Source organism: Triturus cristatus, chromosome 4_1 (genome assembly GCF_964204655.1).
Source record: "Triturus cristatus chromosome 4_1, aTriCri1.1, whole genome shotgun sequence".
Taxonomy (NCBI): Eukaryota; Metazoa; Chordata; class Amphibia; order Caudata; family Salamandridae; genus Triturus; species Triturus cristatus.
In genome coordinates, this window is record NC_140585.1 from 266,164,013 (window position 1) to 266,182,733 (window position 18,721).

At 43.4% G+C, this 18,721-nt stretch overlaps 1 protein-coding gene across 2 annotated transcripts in view; it reads left to right on the forward strand.

Moving 5' to 3' along the window:
- LOC146854240 (aldo-keto reductase family 1 member C1-like) overlaps positions 1-18,721 on the forward strand; it is a 454,220-nt gene that overhangs the window by 20,180 nt on the left and 415,319 nt on the right. The window lies entirely within an intron of this gene.

Below are 18,721 nucleotides of genomic sequence, written 5' to 3' on the forward strand. Positions count from 1 at the left end.
CCGAGTCTGCAGCTCTGACCGCACGCCGTCTATAGCATGTTTGATGCTGTTTCATTGTTGTTTTTTAAATGTTGCCAGATGGAGTAATTTATAAGCTCAAATGCTGTTCCAGTCACATTCAATCAATCAATCAGGGAATTATAAAGTGCGCTCCTCACCCGTGAGGGTCTTAAGTCACTGGGGGGGTACAACTCCGAGTCAGCCAAAGACCCAGGTCTTGAGGGTCTCCCTGAAGATGTGCAGAGAGGGGGAGCGTCTGTCGGGAGTTTGTTCCATTGCGGATGTGCTGGGTTTCGGCGAGGTCGGCATATCGGAGGTTTCTCTTGGGTACGTGTAAGGAGACTCTTCCATTGCGGTATTGCGGTCCGGTGTTGTGGATTTGTAGGGGTGGGTGAGTAGCTTGAAGATTACCCTTCTTCTCGACGGGGAGCCAGTGGAGGTCTCGCAGGCATTGGGGGATGAGTTTATGTCATGGGATGCCAAGGACAAGGCTGGCCACCGTGTTCTTTATGGTCTGGAGCTTGCGGAGTAGGGATTTGTTGATTCCGGCGTAGAGGGTGTTTCCGTAGTCCAGTCTGCTTGTTATGAGTGCGAGGGTGACGGTCTTTCTGGATTTGGGGGGGTTCCATTTGAAGGTCTTGCGGAAGGTGTTGAAGCAGGTGGAGGCAACGGCGTTGATCTGTTGGATCATGGTGAGGGACGAGGTGAGTATAATGCCTAGGTTTTGGGTGTGGTCCGTGGGAGTGGGGGGTTGCCAAGGGCGGTGGGCCACCAGGTGTTGTCCCACGCTGATGGGGAGGGTCCGAGGACGAGGACTTCTGTTTTCCCCGAGTTAAGCTTCAGGCACCTGATAATCCAGGATGCGACGTAACTACTAGGTAAGTCACCACACCTCCACCTGGCAACCGCTCAGGAAAGGGGCACCGCTCTATCCGTCGGTACTCCTGCGTTGAATTGAGCCTGTGACCGGAGGTAATGTACTTTATGAAACAGGCACACCAAGAAAATCCTTGTCCCTGTATCCTTTTATGTTACATCACTTGTTCACTCTTTGGCAGCAGCATCACAGGTCCTGATGAAAGCCTAACCCAGTTTTAGGCACTGTGGCAGAAACATGTTGACCAATTAACTTTATTTCATCACAGCGGTTTATAACTCTGACCGCTGGTGCACTGCGTTTTCAATCCTGGCGAAGAACGTCTAACAATACATTTTCTCCTTGGTGTCCTTTAGTCAGTTTTAACTTCACTTTCCTCATAGTTTTGATTTAATTTGCGCTGCGCCCTCACTCATACTATTAGCTCCTCATATGTGGATTTAGAATATCCGATATAACATACAAAGCATCACTGAGCTCCTCCCTCTCACTGAGTGGGTTGTAGCCCCCAGAGGAACTAGGTTTTTCCTCTGGGAGGAGAATCCCAAATGATGAAGCATGACACCTTTGGTGAGTGAGGGATTTCGTCCTAAAAAGGGAAATGCCCATAGCTAGCTCTGTTGGGCTTAATTACTAGTTCTGTTTCACTTTTTTCTTTTTCTTTTGAAACTAGTCAGTAGTGGTTTTTCCACACTTGTTTGAAGTAATAATAATAATAATAATAAAAGCTTTATTCGGAAGCAAGGCACATCCATAAAAGCAAAATACAAATACAACAAATGCAGCAAAATTAAAATTTCTATACTGATATTGCATTGAGAAATCTGACAATCCATTCTCTTTGTAAGTAGAGACAGTTAATCACAGAGATAGCAAAACATGTCAGGTATAAAGGAATCTTAATTATGAACAGAGTTCATATACAAAGTGATTTAAAATATGATTTTAGAACGCAATTTTTGGGATTGGTTCGCAAACAGCCAACAATCATAGCGTCTAGGTATTAAGATTTAAAGATTTGTTCTGTGCCTTATACAAAATTTTAAGAACATAGCAATATTAAAACATGTTGCGGGAGTGTCCAGCATTTGTAATGCCAATAAGGCTGGGCGACATTCGCGTATTGACATTTGCTGCAGAATGGGTTTCAGCCACCGTTTTCTAGGTTCAGAAAAGTATTTACAGAAGAAAGTGACATGTAAAAGGGACTGTAAAGAAATATCGTCACAGGGACAGATGGAAAGAACCCTTGACCAGTCATTTGGTTTGGGAAAGGTGATTAGTCGGTGAAAGTTGTTGAGTCTGAATCTAGTAAGTAAGAAAACATCGTAAATTGGGAAGTTTGAGGACAGGTAGGGCTCAATTTTAAAAGAAGTTTGAATTAATAAAGAATGCTGAACAGAAGGTTTGTTGACTTCTGTTACTAACCGAAGATCGTCAAGATGTTTTAGACATTCCGCCTTAAGTGATTTACGGGAAATCCTTAACATATCATATGGAGCAGAGTAGAAGTTGGGATGACCCAAATCAGTAAAGAAATTATGAATATAGTGTAACCATGGAATTTTTTGGGAATGGTCCAGTTTTTGACAATCGGTGATAATTTCTTTAGTTAAGGACGTCTTTTCTGAGGTCCAGATGCGGTGCCACAGCAAGATTGGTTGCAGTCGGATGAGATCGGTGATAAATGGCAAACCGAGTTCTTGGTGGCAGGAGTAGGTAGATGAAGATTGAGGGACTGATAGTAAATATCTCAAAAAGGTGTTTTCTGTTTTTTGGATGGAATCTACTCGGGCATGTCCCCATATACCCGCACCGTAAGTGGCAGTGGTAATACATTTTGGGCGGTAAATTTCCAGGATTTCCTTCGGGGATCTCTTTCCGAGTCTCTGGGTAAAGGACACTAGGGCCATTGTTGCCTTTAAGAACTGATGGTTTCTAGACTCGATTGCCCTTTTCCAAGTCTCCCTATCATCTATCACCACTCCTAAGTAGGGGTAGGTTGTTGTGTGTTCAATCTTGGTGGTGGTAATAAAGATACCTAGTCCCTTTGATGGTGTTTTACCAGAGGACATGATGAATGTTTTATGTGGATTAATTTTTAGGTCCAAATTGGACATGAAGTTATAATAACGGATCAGGGAGCGTTGAAGTTCTAATGGAGTACGAGCGAGGATTACCGCGTCGTCAGCATATAGTAATGCGGGAATTGGGCGGTTGTTGATCAGAGGTAGGTCCTGGCTCCCTTCCAGCATGGCTGCCTCCAAGCCGTTGGTATAGATGGTAAAAAGGAAGGGAGCCAGGACGCAGCCCTGTCTTACTCCCCGCTCTACCTTAAAAGGTGAAGAAAGTTGACCCCCTGTGCCGAACCTCACTCTAGCAGTAGCGCCAGAGTAAAGTTCTCGGATGTAATTCACTAGGGTCTCGTCCACCCCTATGTCCAACATAATGGACCATAATTTTGCGTGTGAAACGCAGTCAAACGCTGCAGAGAGGTCGACATAGGCCATGTGGAAATTACCTCCCTTTGCGTTCACGTATTTTCCTCTTAATAAAACTAAATTCAGGACCTGGTCGATGGTGCCCAAACCCTCCCTGAAGCCGTATTGAAGGTCAGAAATGATGCTGTTGTGTTCCGTCCAACATTGTAACCGGTCAAGTAAAACACGACCAACCACTTTGCCCAGGGTGTCTAGCAGCGAGATGGGTCGGTAGCAAAGCGGGATGTTGCGGTCCCCTTTTTTAAAGATTGGAACCAGAATGGACTCGGACCATGAGTCCATTGGTCCAGTCTCACCTGTGGCATTCAGTACTCTACATAAGAGGGGGGCCCACAGATCAGTGTTGGACTTATATAGATCTACGGGAACCCCGTCCGGCCCTGGGGCCTTCCCTCCCCTGCTGGCTTTAAGAGCTAAAGTGACATCGGCCAGGGTGAATTCAAGAGGAGGGGAGTTGGATGCATAAGTAAGGGCTGGGGTGTTCTGGACAAGAGAGTGTGGAGATGATGGAAGAAGATGTGTTAAACTGAACATATGGGAAAAATGGTTGATCCATTCTTGCTCAGTTATGGCAACCTCTAGGGTGCCGCGATCTTTTGGACCTGAAAGGAAAGATGAGTTAATTACCTCCCAAAATGCTGAGGAATCCTTCAGTTTGGAATTGTTTGAAGTACTTTTGTAAGACATCAGGATTTTTTACTGTTTATTGTTCTGTTATTGGGGATTAAATCCTGTGTGGTCTTAAAACTTCCCTAGGACCCGCCGGCTTTGAACCGTATGTTGTTATAGTTACATGTTCCATGTTCCCATGGGAACCATCGGAGTTTATCCTACTGACAAAGGTAGTGGATTAGGAATATGGCACAGGCTGGCTATCTATCGCAGCTATGTCGCACATCTAACAACACCAGACCCCCAGTGAACATACTGGCAATGAAGCTATGTGGAGAGGACGTAGGAGAACTATGGCATATACGGAAATGCATATTGTTGCCTCCAACTGCAGTATATAGCCATAAACTATAGGTAAAAATTAATACATTTGAATTACCTACTCAGACAGTACTGTACCCCGTTGCTACTCCATAGGTTTGACTCTACTAGGCGCACAAATGCCCTAGATGTCATGATTTATCCTAATGATGTCATGGTTTATGCTAGTTTGCTACACCTGGCCTGGAATTGTCCGCAAATACACAAATTCTTGGACAAGGTGCTAACTATTGTTACACGAGTGGTTAGGGCATCTTGAATGCTCACCAGATGTGGCCCTAATATGGTACATATATATATATATATATATATATATATATTTTACAGAGGCGTCCAACGGTTCCGGATTAATTGGCGCTCTTTTTGAAGGTGCGGGGTCCTTGCGGCTTGGACCGCCGCTAATATGCCAACAATTTTTCTCCGTTTAGAAAGAAAAAATAGGGTCGCACTCCAGCGAGTTGTAATAATCCTTGGTTTTTATTCACAAATCCACAGGTTCCGAGATGCACAAAAGAAACCAACGCGTTTCGTCAGCGTCCGCTGACTTGCTCACGGTTAATTTACAACATTCAAATCAAGTTTTTTTAAAACAAAAAGACAGGAAATTGACACACCTTTCCTGTCATGTGCGGGGTGGTTTAAAGTTCCCCGGATTTCTGGGAAATGTAGTCCCGTTCATTGACTCACGTTTGTTTATATGTTCATATGGATTTTTTTTTTAGCGGGAGGCTGAATGTCACAAATAAATTTTGATTTTTAAATGCAATGTCCTTAAAGATCAAAGAATGAAACAAGTTTCATGGTTAAACCAAATGTTGTCAATTTCAATGTTACATCGTAAATAAAAACCCTCTAGTGGGTCGTCATTACTGTGTTGTCAATTTCAAAACCACATTGTGAATAAATGTCCTCTAGTGGATTGACATCGCTATGCATCCTCCGGTGGGCCTACATCTTAAAGACAGTATTAAGTTTAGAAAATCATATGCATAGTAAATTACTAACACCATATAACCATTTTGTTCAAATATCAGGCCGTGTTAAATGAAAACAGTCAAAGTAATTTTGTGTTACTGTCTAAAGATGTATATATAGTTCTTCCGACTGGTTCAGACCAAACGGTGTCATGCTTCTAAAGTTAATAATGTGTCGAGATTCTTTTTGCCTCAATAATCTCTCCCGATTTCCTCCTCGTGTATTGATTGGTACAGTTTCAATTCCATAAAACTTTAAAGACTTCCAATTGCTGTTGTGGTGTGTCTCCATGTGCCTTGCTACCGCGTTGTTTTTGTCCTTATTTTTGGTGGCCCTTGTATGTTCCAAAATTCTTTTCTTTAACTCACAAATGGTGCTTCCCACACATTTTAAATTACAGGGACATTCAATGATGTAAACCGTGTATTGGCTTTTACACAATATTAATTGTTTGATTTTCCAAGTTGTTTTGTTTGCCATTCTGATCTCACTTGAGGGTTTAGCAATTTGGCACACCTTACAGTTTTGACACTTGATGAAGCCAGTCTTCTTTAGCCATGTTGTTTGTGCTTTATTTGATTTAAAATGACTGTGCACCAATCTGTCTTTTAGGTTTGGAGCTCTTCTGTAAGTTATTACAGGGTGCGGTCCCATTATTTTTCCCACAGTCCCATCCAGTTGTAGTATTTTCCAATTTTTTTGAATCACATTCACGATTTCTTTAGATTCCAGAGTATAATCCAAGATTAGTTTTATCGGTTCATCCTTGGTCTCTGGCTCTTTGGTTTGTATCAAACAATCTTCCCGAGTTTTCTGATTGGCTCTGTTCCAACACTGGTTCACCGTGTTTTTGTTGTATTTTCTCTTGAGAAATCTGTTTATTGAGCCTGCACTTTGTTTCTTCCATTCCTCTTCCTCACTGCACAGTCTACGAAGTCGGAGAAATTCTCCGTATGGTATGCTTGACACTAGGGAGGGTTGGTGGAAGCTCGTTGCTTCCAGGGTGGCATTTGTTGCTGTGCTTTTGCGGAATAATGTTGATTCCAGACGGCCATTTTTCACATATATTGTGGCATCCAAAAAATTGATCTTGTTCTTATTAGTTTCATATGTGAATTTCAAACTTTCGACACTATTGTTGAGGATTTCAAAATATTCACTGAATTCCTTCTCATTTCCATTCCAAATTATCAATAAATCATCGATAAATCTTGCCCATTTGATAATTTTGTTTGTGTGTCGTTGATGTTGTTTGTTCCAGGCCACCTCTCGCTCCCATCAGCCCATTACTAGGCAAGCATAGCTTGGGCTAAACGAAAAACCCATAGCCGCCCCATTCTTTTGACGGTAAAGGTCATCTCCAAAGAGAAAAATATTGCAAGTGAGGCAGGACAGAATCATATCGCCTAACATGTTGTTATGGTCTTTAAAGTGAATATTTCTTTCTTGTAGGAAGAATTTGATGGCTTTCAAACCTAAATCATTGTCGATATTCGTGTATAAGGCAATTACATCCATCGTTATTAGCAGGAAGCTATCTTGCCAGGTCACATCACGAAGCTTATTTAGGAGATCAGTAGTGTCTCGGATGTAGGATTCTAATTTCACTACATGTGGGATTAAAAAGTGGTCGATGTAATTGGCCATAGGTTCAAAAAGGGACCCTTTCGCTGACAAGATTGGTCTGCCAGGTGGTGTCTTAGAGTCTTTGTGTATTTTCGGGAGAAAATACATTGTCGCAAGTTTAGGGAAATCCACAGATAGATATTTTCGTTCTTCTTCATCTATCAGGTGTTTCGCTGTCCACAAATTTAGATTCTTTTCCATTTCCAACTGATATAACAAGGTGGGGTTAGTACTTAATTTCTCATAGTATCTTTCATTTTGCAACTGGCGTTGTGCTTCAGTGATGTATAGTTGACGGTCCCATATGACCACGTTGCCCCCTTTGTCCGCCATCTTGATTTCAATTTCCTTATCATTGGCTAATTTATCCAAGGCCTCCTTTTCCACTTTTGTTAAATTCTCCTTGCGATTCACTTTGTTGATTTTATATAAGTCATGGATAACAGCCTCCTGAAATGCATCAATTTTGTTGCCCGGTGGCAGCTGGGGGTAGAATTTGGATTTTGAGCGTTTGTTGCTGAGACTGGCACCTAATTGTGGGATTGCTAACTGTAGGGGTATCTCCCCCCCTTCCTCTGCATTTAGGTTGAGTAGTGTTAGATAGTCGTCAGCCTCTTTTGCCAATAAGGTTGATGTGGGGGTTTCCGCCATGTGGGCAGTCCTCGGTTTTTTCGGGTTTTCTAGAAAGTATTTTGCTAATTTGATTTTGCGGACATACAGATAGAGATCAACTCTAGTTTGTGCTAGATCCATTTGTTTAACCGGACAAAAATTTATTCCTCTTTTTAAGAGTGAGATTTCCGGTTCTGATAATTCCCTATTTGAGAGGTTGACCACTTGAAGTTCATTGCTTATTGATCCGTTCGTTGCCTCATACTTCTGGTCTTTGTACCAATCCTTTCTCTTGAGGTGCTGGGTTCTTCTTCCCCTTCGTTGCGTCTTCTTTGGTACCAGGTTTTCCCCCTTCCCCTTCCTCTGTTTTGTCTTTGGGGCATTTGGTTTTGTTCCCACTGTCGTTGTTGCAGGACTAGGCGCATGTCCCCTAAAAAAGTTGACCTCGCCCCTTCTGTTGTTAAATCCTGCTCCTCTGTGCTTAAATCTGTAGAGGCTAGGGATGAGAAACTACTAGATGTTCCCGCTGAGGCTGCCATTCTTTGCTGTTTAAAGGGATCAAATTTCCGTGCAAATGTGAATATTCTCCCCTGGGCATAATCATTTGCATCACGGATAAATTTGTTGTGTTTTCTTTGACGGACCACATCCTCATGTTTATTTATTTGGGTTTCTAAGTCATCCTTGAATTTTTGCATATCCGCGTTGAGTTTTACACTCTCTAGATCTTTTTCCACTTCTTTAAGTTGGTCTTTGATTTTGTTAAGGGCAATCTCAATGTGTTTAACCAGTATTTTGATTAATCCGAGAGATGAATTAAGGGTATGTTCTCCCCACTCTTGTAACAAATCATTTGTAGAATCTTGGTGGTTGGGCATCAGCATAATTCTCAATCCTCTGGGGACTCTTCCCACTTCTAAATATTTCTGCAAGGTTACCAGTTCCCAAAATTTATTTATTTCCTTTTTGCTGAGCCTTTCCCATGATCTTATTTTGCTTTTTATATCAGTTTTGTCTGGTATGGTCGATTTTTTTGTGGAGTCCTGCTGCACAGTGCCTTTATCAAACATGGTCGATATCTGTTCCAGTCTTTTGGCCTCACGTTTATCCATGCTGCGGCTCTGCTGTGGATTTGTTTTAAAGAAATATGGAGATTCTCGCTGTCGGGACTACTTTGTAACAAAGTGATCTGGAATAATTCAATTGTGGCCCTTTTCAATGAAAGTATGTTGCCATTAATCTCTGAATGCTTTGTGTTTTCGTCCCACCTCAGTAGCCGATGCGATCACTGCAATTTTTGAGACTAAGTGTCAATACACGCATTGAAACCAACATTGGCACACAACCACCCTTACCTGACGTCCCGGCTTCGAGTGGCGTGTTCGTTTGGTTCGGCGTGTTCTTTCTCAGTGAACGGCGAGCACCATCCGGTGATTAATAATTTACAGAGGCGTCCAACGGTTCCGGATTAATTGGCGCTCTTTTTGAAGGTGCGGGGTCCTTGCGGCTTGGACCGCCGCTAATATGCCAACAATTTTTCTCCGTTTAGAAAGAAAAAATAGGGTCGCACTCCAGCGAGTTGTAATAATCCTTGGTTTTTATTCACAAATCCACAGGTTCCGAGATGCACAAAAGAAACCAACGCGTTTCGTCAGCGTCCGCTGACTTGCTCACGGTTAATTTACAACATTCAAATCAAGTTTTTTTAAAACAAAAAGACAGGAAATTGACACACCTTTCCTGTCATGTGCGGGGTGGTTTAAAGTTCCCCGGATTTCTGGGAAATGTAGTCCCGTTCATTGACTCACGTTTGTTTATATGTTCATATGGATTTGTTTAACGGGAGGCTGAATGTCACAAATAAATTTTGATTTTTAAATGCAATGTCCTTAAGGATCAAAGAATGAAACAAGTTTCATGGTTAAACCAAATGTTGTCAATTTCAATGTTACATCGTAAATAAAAACCCTCTATATACATACATGCAGCTACTCAGACTCCTCGAACCTCCGCAGTGATGCGCACGCAGCAGCAGCAGCGGCGAACAGAGGAAAACGGACCCCGATTACTGGCAGGTAGATTTTTATTCTGCTCCTTCTCTCAGTGACGCGTTTCGGGCACAACCGACTGCCAGTAGGTAATAGATATATATATATATATCTATTACCTACTGGTGACTGCCAGTTATAGTTAGGACCTATTTTCCATGGGAAATCCGCAATATTCTATTTGGAATAACGTTGGCGCCGACTGACGAATCTTTGCGAAATTTTCCAAACTTTTGGCCAGCTCCGGCCCGCTCCTATCCTGAAAATTTCACAGTGATTCGTCAAGTGGGGGCTGAGAAAAGAGGGGGGTCCCAAAACGCGTTTTCCCCATGCATTTTCCCATAGGATCTGTTGACGCAGCTACAGCCCGAACTGCTGATCGGAATAACACCAAATTTGGCAAAGAGGTAGTCCTCAGTTCAGACTCGTGCCTTTTGCTTAAATGGTGTAAATCCGTTCAGTAGTTCCTGAGAAAATTAGAGTTGAACAGATAGATATATCTGGGCGGAGCCTAACCACACATCTCATCGTGAGATCTGATTGGCTGTCAGTACTTCAGCCAAGAAGTGTTGGCAGCCATCTTGGGACCAATATACATGATAGCACCTCATTAAAAAGCATTGCAGTTAATAGAAGGTTTTAAGACTTTAGTTACATTATAAATCATTTGTTAATGGTACCATACTCATTTTAGGAATTGTGGTGTGTTCTAAGGTGATTTTACCATGTGAAAAAGCCTTCTGCTGTGATATCATGAATCATGTTTGAGAGAAACTATTTTCTCATGCTTTTCCCACAGAGGTTTGGAAGGTGATCTATAAGCTAAACTGAAAGCATATTTTCTGTAAATTCATATTATCTTTCTCAGTCATGTGAGAATGAAGTCTGACATTCTCAGTAAAACATGTACATCCAACAAGGACAGAGACTGTCAGTTGATTCCTTTGTGTTCTACTGCAGCTTCCCAGAGTGTTCTAAAGAACAACTAGAGCGCTAACAGTCCTACTTATGACAAACGTATTACACACCTGAAGCCATCTTGATTGGAATAAAGTGGTAACTCTTAAAATATTTAATTTAAAAAGGAACAAAATGAGGGGGTTCATTTTGCCATAGAAAGTATGATTAGTGCTGCAGAAAGAAAAATTAGGGCACATTTTGAGTGACTTCTCAAATCCTCTTCTATTTCATTAAAAAATTCTGACATGCAGACTGAAACATGCACTTTCAATACCAGCAGCAGACTTCCATGGTGAGCAGTAGCTTTACTACAGTGATCTATTAAGCAACTAGAGTGCTAACATTCTGAATTCATGCAAATGTGTGACACATCTGAATGCCTTCTTGATGGAATCAAAGTAAAAAACTGAAAGTATTTCCTACTGAGGAGACTGTAGTAAATGAGGAAATTAGGAAACCTCATAACAAATAAGTCTCCCAAAATGACCACCAGAGACAAAAGAGCCCAAATGTAGCACAAATATCACCCAGATGTAGCCCAAGTAAATGACAGAATGTCCCAGAGTGTTCTAATGAACAACTAGAGCGCTAACAGTCTTACTTATGACAAAAGTATGGCACACCTGAAGCCATCTTGATTGGAATAAAGTGGTAACACTTAAAACATTTATTTTACAAAGGAACAAAATGAGGGGGTTCATTTTGCCATAGAAATTATGATTAGTGCTGAAGAAAGCCAAATTAGGGCACATTTTGACTTCTCAAATCCTCTTCTATTTCATTAAAAACTTCTGACATGCAGACTGAAACATGCACTTTTAATACCAGGAGCAGACTTCCATGGTGAACAGTAGTTTTACTACAGTGATCTAATGAGCAACTAGAGTGCTAACATTCAGAATTTATGGCAAATGTGTGACACATCTGAATGCCTTCTTGATGGAACCAAAGTAAAAAACTGAAAGTATTTCCTACTGAGGAGACTGCAGTAAATTAGGAAATTAGGAAACTTCATAACAAATAAATCTCCCAAGATGGCCACCAGAGACAAAAGAGCCCAAATGCAGCACAAATATCACCCACATGTAGCCCACATGTAGCCCAATGACAGAAGTGTGCAAAATACTTATTTTTTGTCTATTTGCAGTTTTATATAGTGCAGACTTGTCAGGTATTGGAGTGCTTTACATGAGCATTGGTTACATCACACAAGATCAAATTCATTTTGTTTGTAGACATGTGGAGATTAAGTGATTTGACCAGAATCACAGAATGTTGAGCTGAAGCAGAAACTCCAACCTGGTTCCCAAGTTGCAAAGTCTGCAGCTCTGGAAGTAACACCACATCCTCTCCCCTAGGTGCAACATTTAATCAAGTGGTCAACTGGATAAACAAACATAAAGATTACAAAAACTTTTTTAGAGCACTAACCATAATTTTGATGCACATAAGACCCTCTCATATATGTAATTTCTAAAGGAAATGCTCTAGGTATTACAGTTTTGATTACATCAAGATGACGTCAGGCGTTCCACACTTTTGTAATAAATATAGAATGTTAGCAATCTAGTTGTTCATTGGGATACTGTTGAGAGGCAGAGGCCGGGGGCACGGACTCTGAAAATTGAAGGCAGGTAGGAGAGTGCAGAGGCAACAATTTGACCACACTGGGCAGGCAGGAAGGGCAGTGGCAGCACAACAGACTATGGAGGGCAGTGGAAAGGGGGGCAGGGGCAACAAACCAACAATACAGGACTGGCAAGAGAGGTTGTGGCAATATAATAGACCATTGTGGGCAGAAGGAAGAGGCAGTGGTAGTACAACCATACATGCCAACAGACCCGTTTCAGCCAGGAAACGTCCAATGTTTTTAAGCTCAAATGGGCTTTATTTGATCTGTCTCCTGTCTACAATCTCCTCTTTTTCAATGTAACTCAAAGGGGAAAATCAATACCCCAGTTTTTTTTTCAAAAATCTCCTTCTTACCAAGTTCAAAATGTTCGCAAGTATGGTACATTGGACCATGATAGGCAGGAGGAATTGGGGTAGGGACATGGACTCGGATAACAGAGGACAGGAGGGACATGGGAAGGTGCACCAAACTGACCCGACAGGGCAGGCATCAGGGTTTGCAGCAGTACAATACACCACACAGGGCATGCGGGACGGGAGTGCAGCACAACAATCCATAGAAAGCAATAGGGAGGGGACAGGACCATGCACATGGACAACAGAGAACAGAGGGGAAAGAGGCAATGGTAGCTAGCTGACCATAATGGACAGACAGGAGAGAAAGCTACAGCATAACATACCATAAAGGGCAGGAGGGACGGATCAGGGGCAATATAATGGAACAGACAAGCCAGGAGAGAGGGAATAGGGGTCTGCACATGGAAACAGAGGGCTGGGGGCAAGGGGGCATGGCAGGAGCAGTAAGATGACCTTGGAGGTCAGGCAGGATGGGCACTAGAAACAAGACACACCATGGAGAGCAACAGTGAGACTATGATGGCATACACACAGACCATGGAGGGAAGGTGGGAGGGGGTCAGGGGCAGCTAGCTGACCACACAGGGAAGGTGGGAGGGGCCATGGCAGCACAAAAGACCATGCATGGCAAGTGGGAGGGGTAGTGGCAGCACAATGGCTATGATGGGCAAGAAGGAGGGTGCAGGGAAATGCACAAAGGACCATGGAGGATAGAAGGGAGGGTCAGGACCTGGGCACAGACAAGAGAGTTCAGGGGAAGGGCCTTCACAACAGACCGCGTGGGGCAGGCAGGAGGAGCAGTTGCAGCACAACAGACCAGGGAGGGCAAAAGGGTGTGGCAGTAAAATGGACCATGGAGGACAGGAGGAAGGGGATAGGGGCATGGCATGTGGACAGGCAGGGTGGAGGTGGCAGGGACAGGTTACAGTCATCTGACAATGCTAGGTAGGTGGGAGGGGAGTGGCAGCTCAACAGAACACTCAGAGTAGATAGGAGTGGCAGGTCCATGGAACATGGTGGGCAAAAAAGATGGAGCAGGGGCATGCACAAAGACATCGGAGGGCAGGGGGAAGGAGAATAGGGGCGGCAAGCTAAGCACAGAGGCTAAGCAGGAGGTCAATGATGGGCCATAGAATTGGGCAATGGAGGGCAGGTGGAGTGGACTGGTACATCATGCTAAATGGAGGGCAGTGGCCGCACATCAGACCATGCATGGCAGGAGGGAGGAGGCTAGTCCATGGATTCAGACAACAGAGGATAGGGAGGAGTTGGATGGGGCAGCAAGCTAACTGTTCAGAGAAGGTGGGTATTAGGAACTTTATTGTTTTTAAAATGTGTGTCTGTGCGAACTACTTAAAATATGAACAAGTATGCAGCATAATCTCACTTTTATTCAGGAAGGAAAGGACGTTTGTGACTGTGACTCCGGGCTCACTTGGCAGAAACACCCCCTGACCCTCCAGCCCCCATCGCAAAATGTAATGCCCGTGAAAAGGGTAGGTGGACGCAGTGTTATATAGAACATAGTCCTGAGAGCACGATTGAAAATGAAAACTAGATATAGTATATGGTATAAACTATGCACCAAAAAGTGTGATATAAGATGAACCGGGCGTGAAATATAATATGCAATACATTGTGCGCAATGACAGATTCATTGGAGAGCGCAAGATAGCACAGGCACTAGCGCGTGCTATGCAATAAGCGCCTTGGAGTGTAATATGCACAGGGCAGTGTTGTGTAACCCAACTAGTCTCTAAAGTTGTAATATAAAATATGTGCTGGGGAGTGTAACGTTGCATATGCACTGTGACAAAGATATGGATCCCAGATTGTATTATGTATGGCATAGCACTGTGCGTTATAACATAGGCATCGAGGAAGGCACGTTAGATGGGGCAATATAACCCGTGCGAAGGCAAGTGTGGCATGACATATTCACGGGGTGATGTTACAGTGCACATCGGTAAGAGAGTGTCATAGTATACGCACTAGCTGGTAGAATACAACACAGAGGTGTGTGGCACTCGGCGGGCACTGGTGGGTGTAACACAGCATTGGGCTCAGCCAGGAGCACGCTGTGACTCTCAAGTGAGGTTTGTCTCCTTTCCAGAGAGTAAAATAAAAAGTTTTACACATCCAGTGCTGGATGTGTGTTTTATTACCCGTGAGGGGGGTTTCTTGCATAGTTTGGTCGAATCCCCTTTGAATGGTTTGGTGTGCGTGTGTATTAAATGTGCCCGTCAATAGCTACCTATGTTTGTATAACTAAACGACAAGGGTGTCTACTTGGAGAGAACCCATCGGCGGGGGCGCCGGGATTAGGCACGTGACAGGTGTTCAAAGGCCATGCCCCTTTTTACACCTCTATGCAACGCAGCTCTGTGGCGCTTACTGGAGGTACCTAGTGGGCTAGTTGGACCCTAGGGACCCTCAGGATTCAAATGAACTTAATCTCCTAACTAAAAACGGCCACAGGGCGTGTTTACACAGTGGTGAAGGGAGGGGACGGGGCCTGAGGTGACGTGTGTAAACACGCCCTGTGGCGCGTTTTAAGTTGGGGAAATAATTCCCTTTCAATCCTTAGGGACCCTGGGGGCCAACTAGCCCACCAGGTGCTTCCAGTAAGAGCCACTGAGCTGCGTTGCAGAGAGGTGGTCCAGGCCATGCCACTTTTTACACCTCTCTGCAACGCAGCTCTGTGGCGCTTACTGGAGGTACCTAGTGGGCTAGTTGGACCCTAGGGACCCTCAGGATTCAAATGAACTTAATCTCCTAACTAAAAACGGCCACAGGGCGTGTTTACTCAGTGGTGAAGGAAGGGGACGGGGCCTGAGTTAACGTGTGCAAACAAGCCCTGTGGCGCGTTTTAAGTTGGGGAAATAATTCCCCTTCAATCCTGAGGGACCCTGGGGGCCAACTAGCCCACCAGCTTTTTCCAGTAAGCGCCACTGCGCTGCGTTGCAGAGAGGTGGTCTAGGCTGTGCCCCTTTTTACATCTCTCTGCAACGCAGCTCTGTGGCGTTTACTGGAGGTACCTAGTGGTCTAGTTGGACCCTAGGGACCATCATGATTCAAGGGGACTTAATCTCCCAACTTAAAACGGCCACAGGGCGTGTTTACACAGTGGGGAAGGGAGGGGACGGGGCCTGAGGTGACGCATGCAAACACGCCCTGTGGCACGTTTTAAGAGGTAGTTTTAATCCCTTGCCCTATTATATACTAGGGGCTTACAGAGGAGGTCATGCTAATCACAGGGGGACCCCAACGCATAGTGTTCCCTAGTGTATGTAGGTGTTTTCACTGTATTCTGAGTGTCTTTTAACATAGCACTGGCTCTAGGACTGGTTAATCAGACTCAGTTACCACCAGTATCCGTCTGAAAAAGTTGAGGGTACAGGATGATTTTGCAACAAGGCTTCTTTCTGCTCTTCTGTTTGTTCTTTCTTCACGTTATCCTTCTTCCTGCACTTATCTTCTTCTTCGAGGACTTCTGTTGCTTCTTTCTGCATTTCTTTTTTTCTTTCTGTGCGTTTTTTCTTCTTTCTTCACATGTCCATCTCTGTAGGCATAGTTAGAAATTAGCATTTAAAAAACCTTTGAAATTCACTGAAAAAACCATAGGTTTCAGGCACGTTATAGTTAGGAATTAGCATTTAAAAAACATTAGAAATTCACTGAAAAAACCATAGGTTTCAGGGGCGTTATAGTTAGCTGGACTTTTCACTCGTACAAAACCATTGAAATTCCCCTGTTATAGTTAGTTCAGCTAACTATAACTCGCGCGCCCGCAATGCACTGCTGATGACGTCACATATTACATCACTCAAGACATGGTCAGTGACATCACTCATGACATCACTGATGACATCTCAAATGACATCACGGATGACGTCATCCTTGTGATAGAGTGGCAGACCTCCTCTCCCCTAATATAACCTTTGATAGACACATTCAAAAATAGAAACTAAAAATTTCAAAACAATGGACATACCAATACCAGTTACAACAACCTATTCAGTAATTTTAAGATCCACATACACATCCACTCATTCACCAACAGTCCTATACAGTCACTCATACATGTACTCACTCATCATATGTACTCATACACCTACACATCTTGTTACACAACGCCACTCATCCATAGAGTTACTCACACACATAGTCACTCATGCTAATAAAGAATCAAACATCCATTTACATGCATATACAGTTATACACACACCACCACACTTACTTCTACAGAAACTTACACATACTTAGTCTTTTAAACAATCACTTATAGAAACACATACTTATTCATACAGGAACTCTTCCAATCTCTCACTCTCACATATACTCACTTATATACACCAATAGTCACATATACTAGTTTAAAACATATGTAGTTACTCATAAAGACACTATTGAGACAGTCATTCACTCACTAACACACCCATGCACACACTCATCCACCCATACAGTCCTGCACACATGCTGTCTTCAACACATACAAACAGTGAGTCACTCATTCATGCACCTATGCACTATGTAATACCCCCACCGAACCAAACAGACACTCAGACTGATACTCAAAAAACCAACTAATAACCTATGTAGACACTCATGTAGCTACTCACCAACCCATGCAGCCACTTATACACAAAGTGAGAGACTGATACAGATATTTACATATTTAAACATTACTCACTAAGCCATGTATTCACTAAGATACACTTAATCAGTCTGTTATACAATCAATTTTTCAAAAACAATCATCCATTTAGACACTTATATACCCATTAATTCTTCCATCGACCTTGAGATATACATATATCAAACATATGTAATTTTCAGAAAAACACACATTCACTGGATGATGTCATCAGTGAGGTCATCAGTGATGTCATTTGAGATGTCATCAGTGATGTCATGAGTGATGTCACTGACCATGTCATGAGTGATGTAATATGTGATGTCATCAGCAGTGCATTGCGGGCGCGCGGGTTATAGTTAGCTGAACTAACTATAACGGGGGTATTTCAATGGTTTTGTATGAGTGAAAAGTCCAGCTAACTATAACGCCCCTGAAACCTATGGTTTTTTCAGTGAATTTCAAAGGTTTTTTAAATGCTAATTCCTAACTATAACGTGCCTGAAACCTATGGTTTTTTCAGTGAATATATATATATATATATATATATAGATATTCCAACATACCAGGTAGCACCAAAGGAGGGAGTCCACAGGAGGCTTGTAAGGTCAATCTTTTATTTCTCGACACCCTGCCAGCTAGCACCTCGTCAGGATACAGGCATCGTACATTCTTGGCCAGACGCGTTTCAGGAGTTGTACTCCTTTCTTCAGTGGCAGTGCAGAAGGGATGAAAGTCACGTAGATTGCGCACTTATTTATTTCAACTACCTGCCTCAGTGGGCGTGGCTGTCAGCACAGCCTCATGGTTGCTGTAGTCCGCTAATCAAGTGTTCCCAGGTGGGTGCGCTTTCATTCCTCCAAAATTCACGCTAAAATATTACCCATGTGGGTTGGTGCACTGTTCTGCGATGGTGTCAGCCCCGCTTTTTAGGAGTCGATGTGACCGTAATGTGAGCTGCAGCCCTGAACTACAGCTAAACATCGCTTCCTCCCGAAAATTTCAGCTCCAGATTGGAGCCAGAACGGACCCGCTGTTTGCAGCAGTGGGCCTCACTCCGCGGCTGTGCAAAGCCGTAATATTCCAACATACCAGGTAGCACCAAAGGAGGGAGTCCACAGGAGGCTTGTAAGGTCAATCTTTTATTTCTCGACACCCTGCCAGCTAGCACCTCGTCAGGATACAGGCATCGTACATTCTTGGCCAGACGCGTTTCAGGAGTTGTACTCCTTTCTTCAGTGGCAGTGCAGAAGGGATGAAAGTCACGTAGATTGCGCACTTATTTATTTCAACTACCTGCCTCAGTGGGCGTGGCTGTCAGCACAGCCTCATGGTTGCTGTAGTCCGCTAATCAAGTGTTCCCAGGTGGGTGCGCTTTCATTCCTCCAAAATTCACGCTAAAATATTACCCATGTGGGTTGGTGCACTGTTCTGCGATGGTGTCAGCCCCGCTTTTTAGGAGTCGATGTGACCGTAATGTGAGCTGCAGCCCTGAACTACAGCT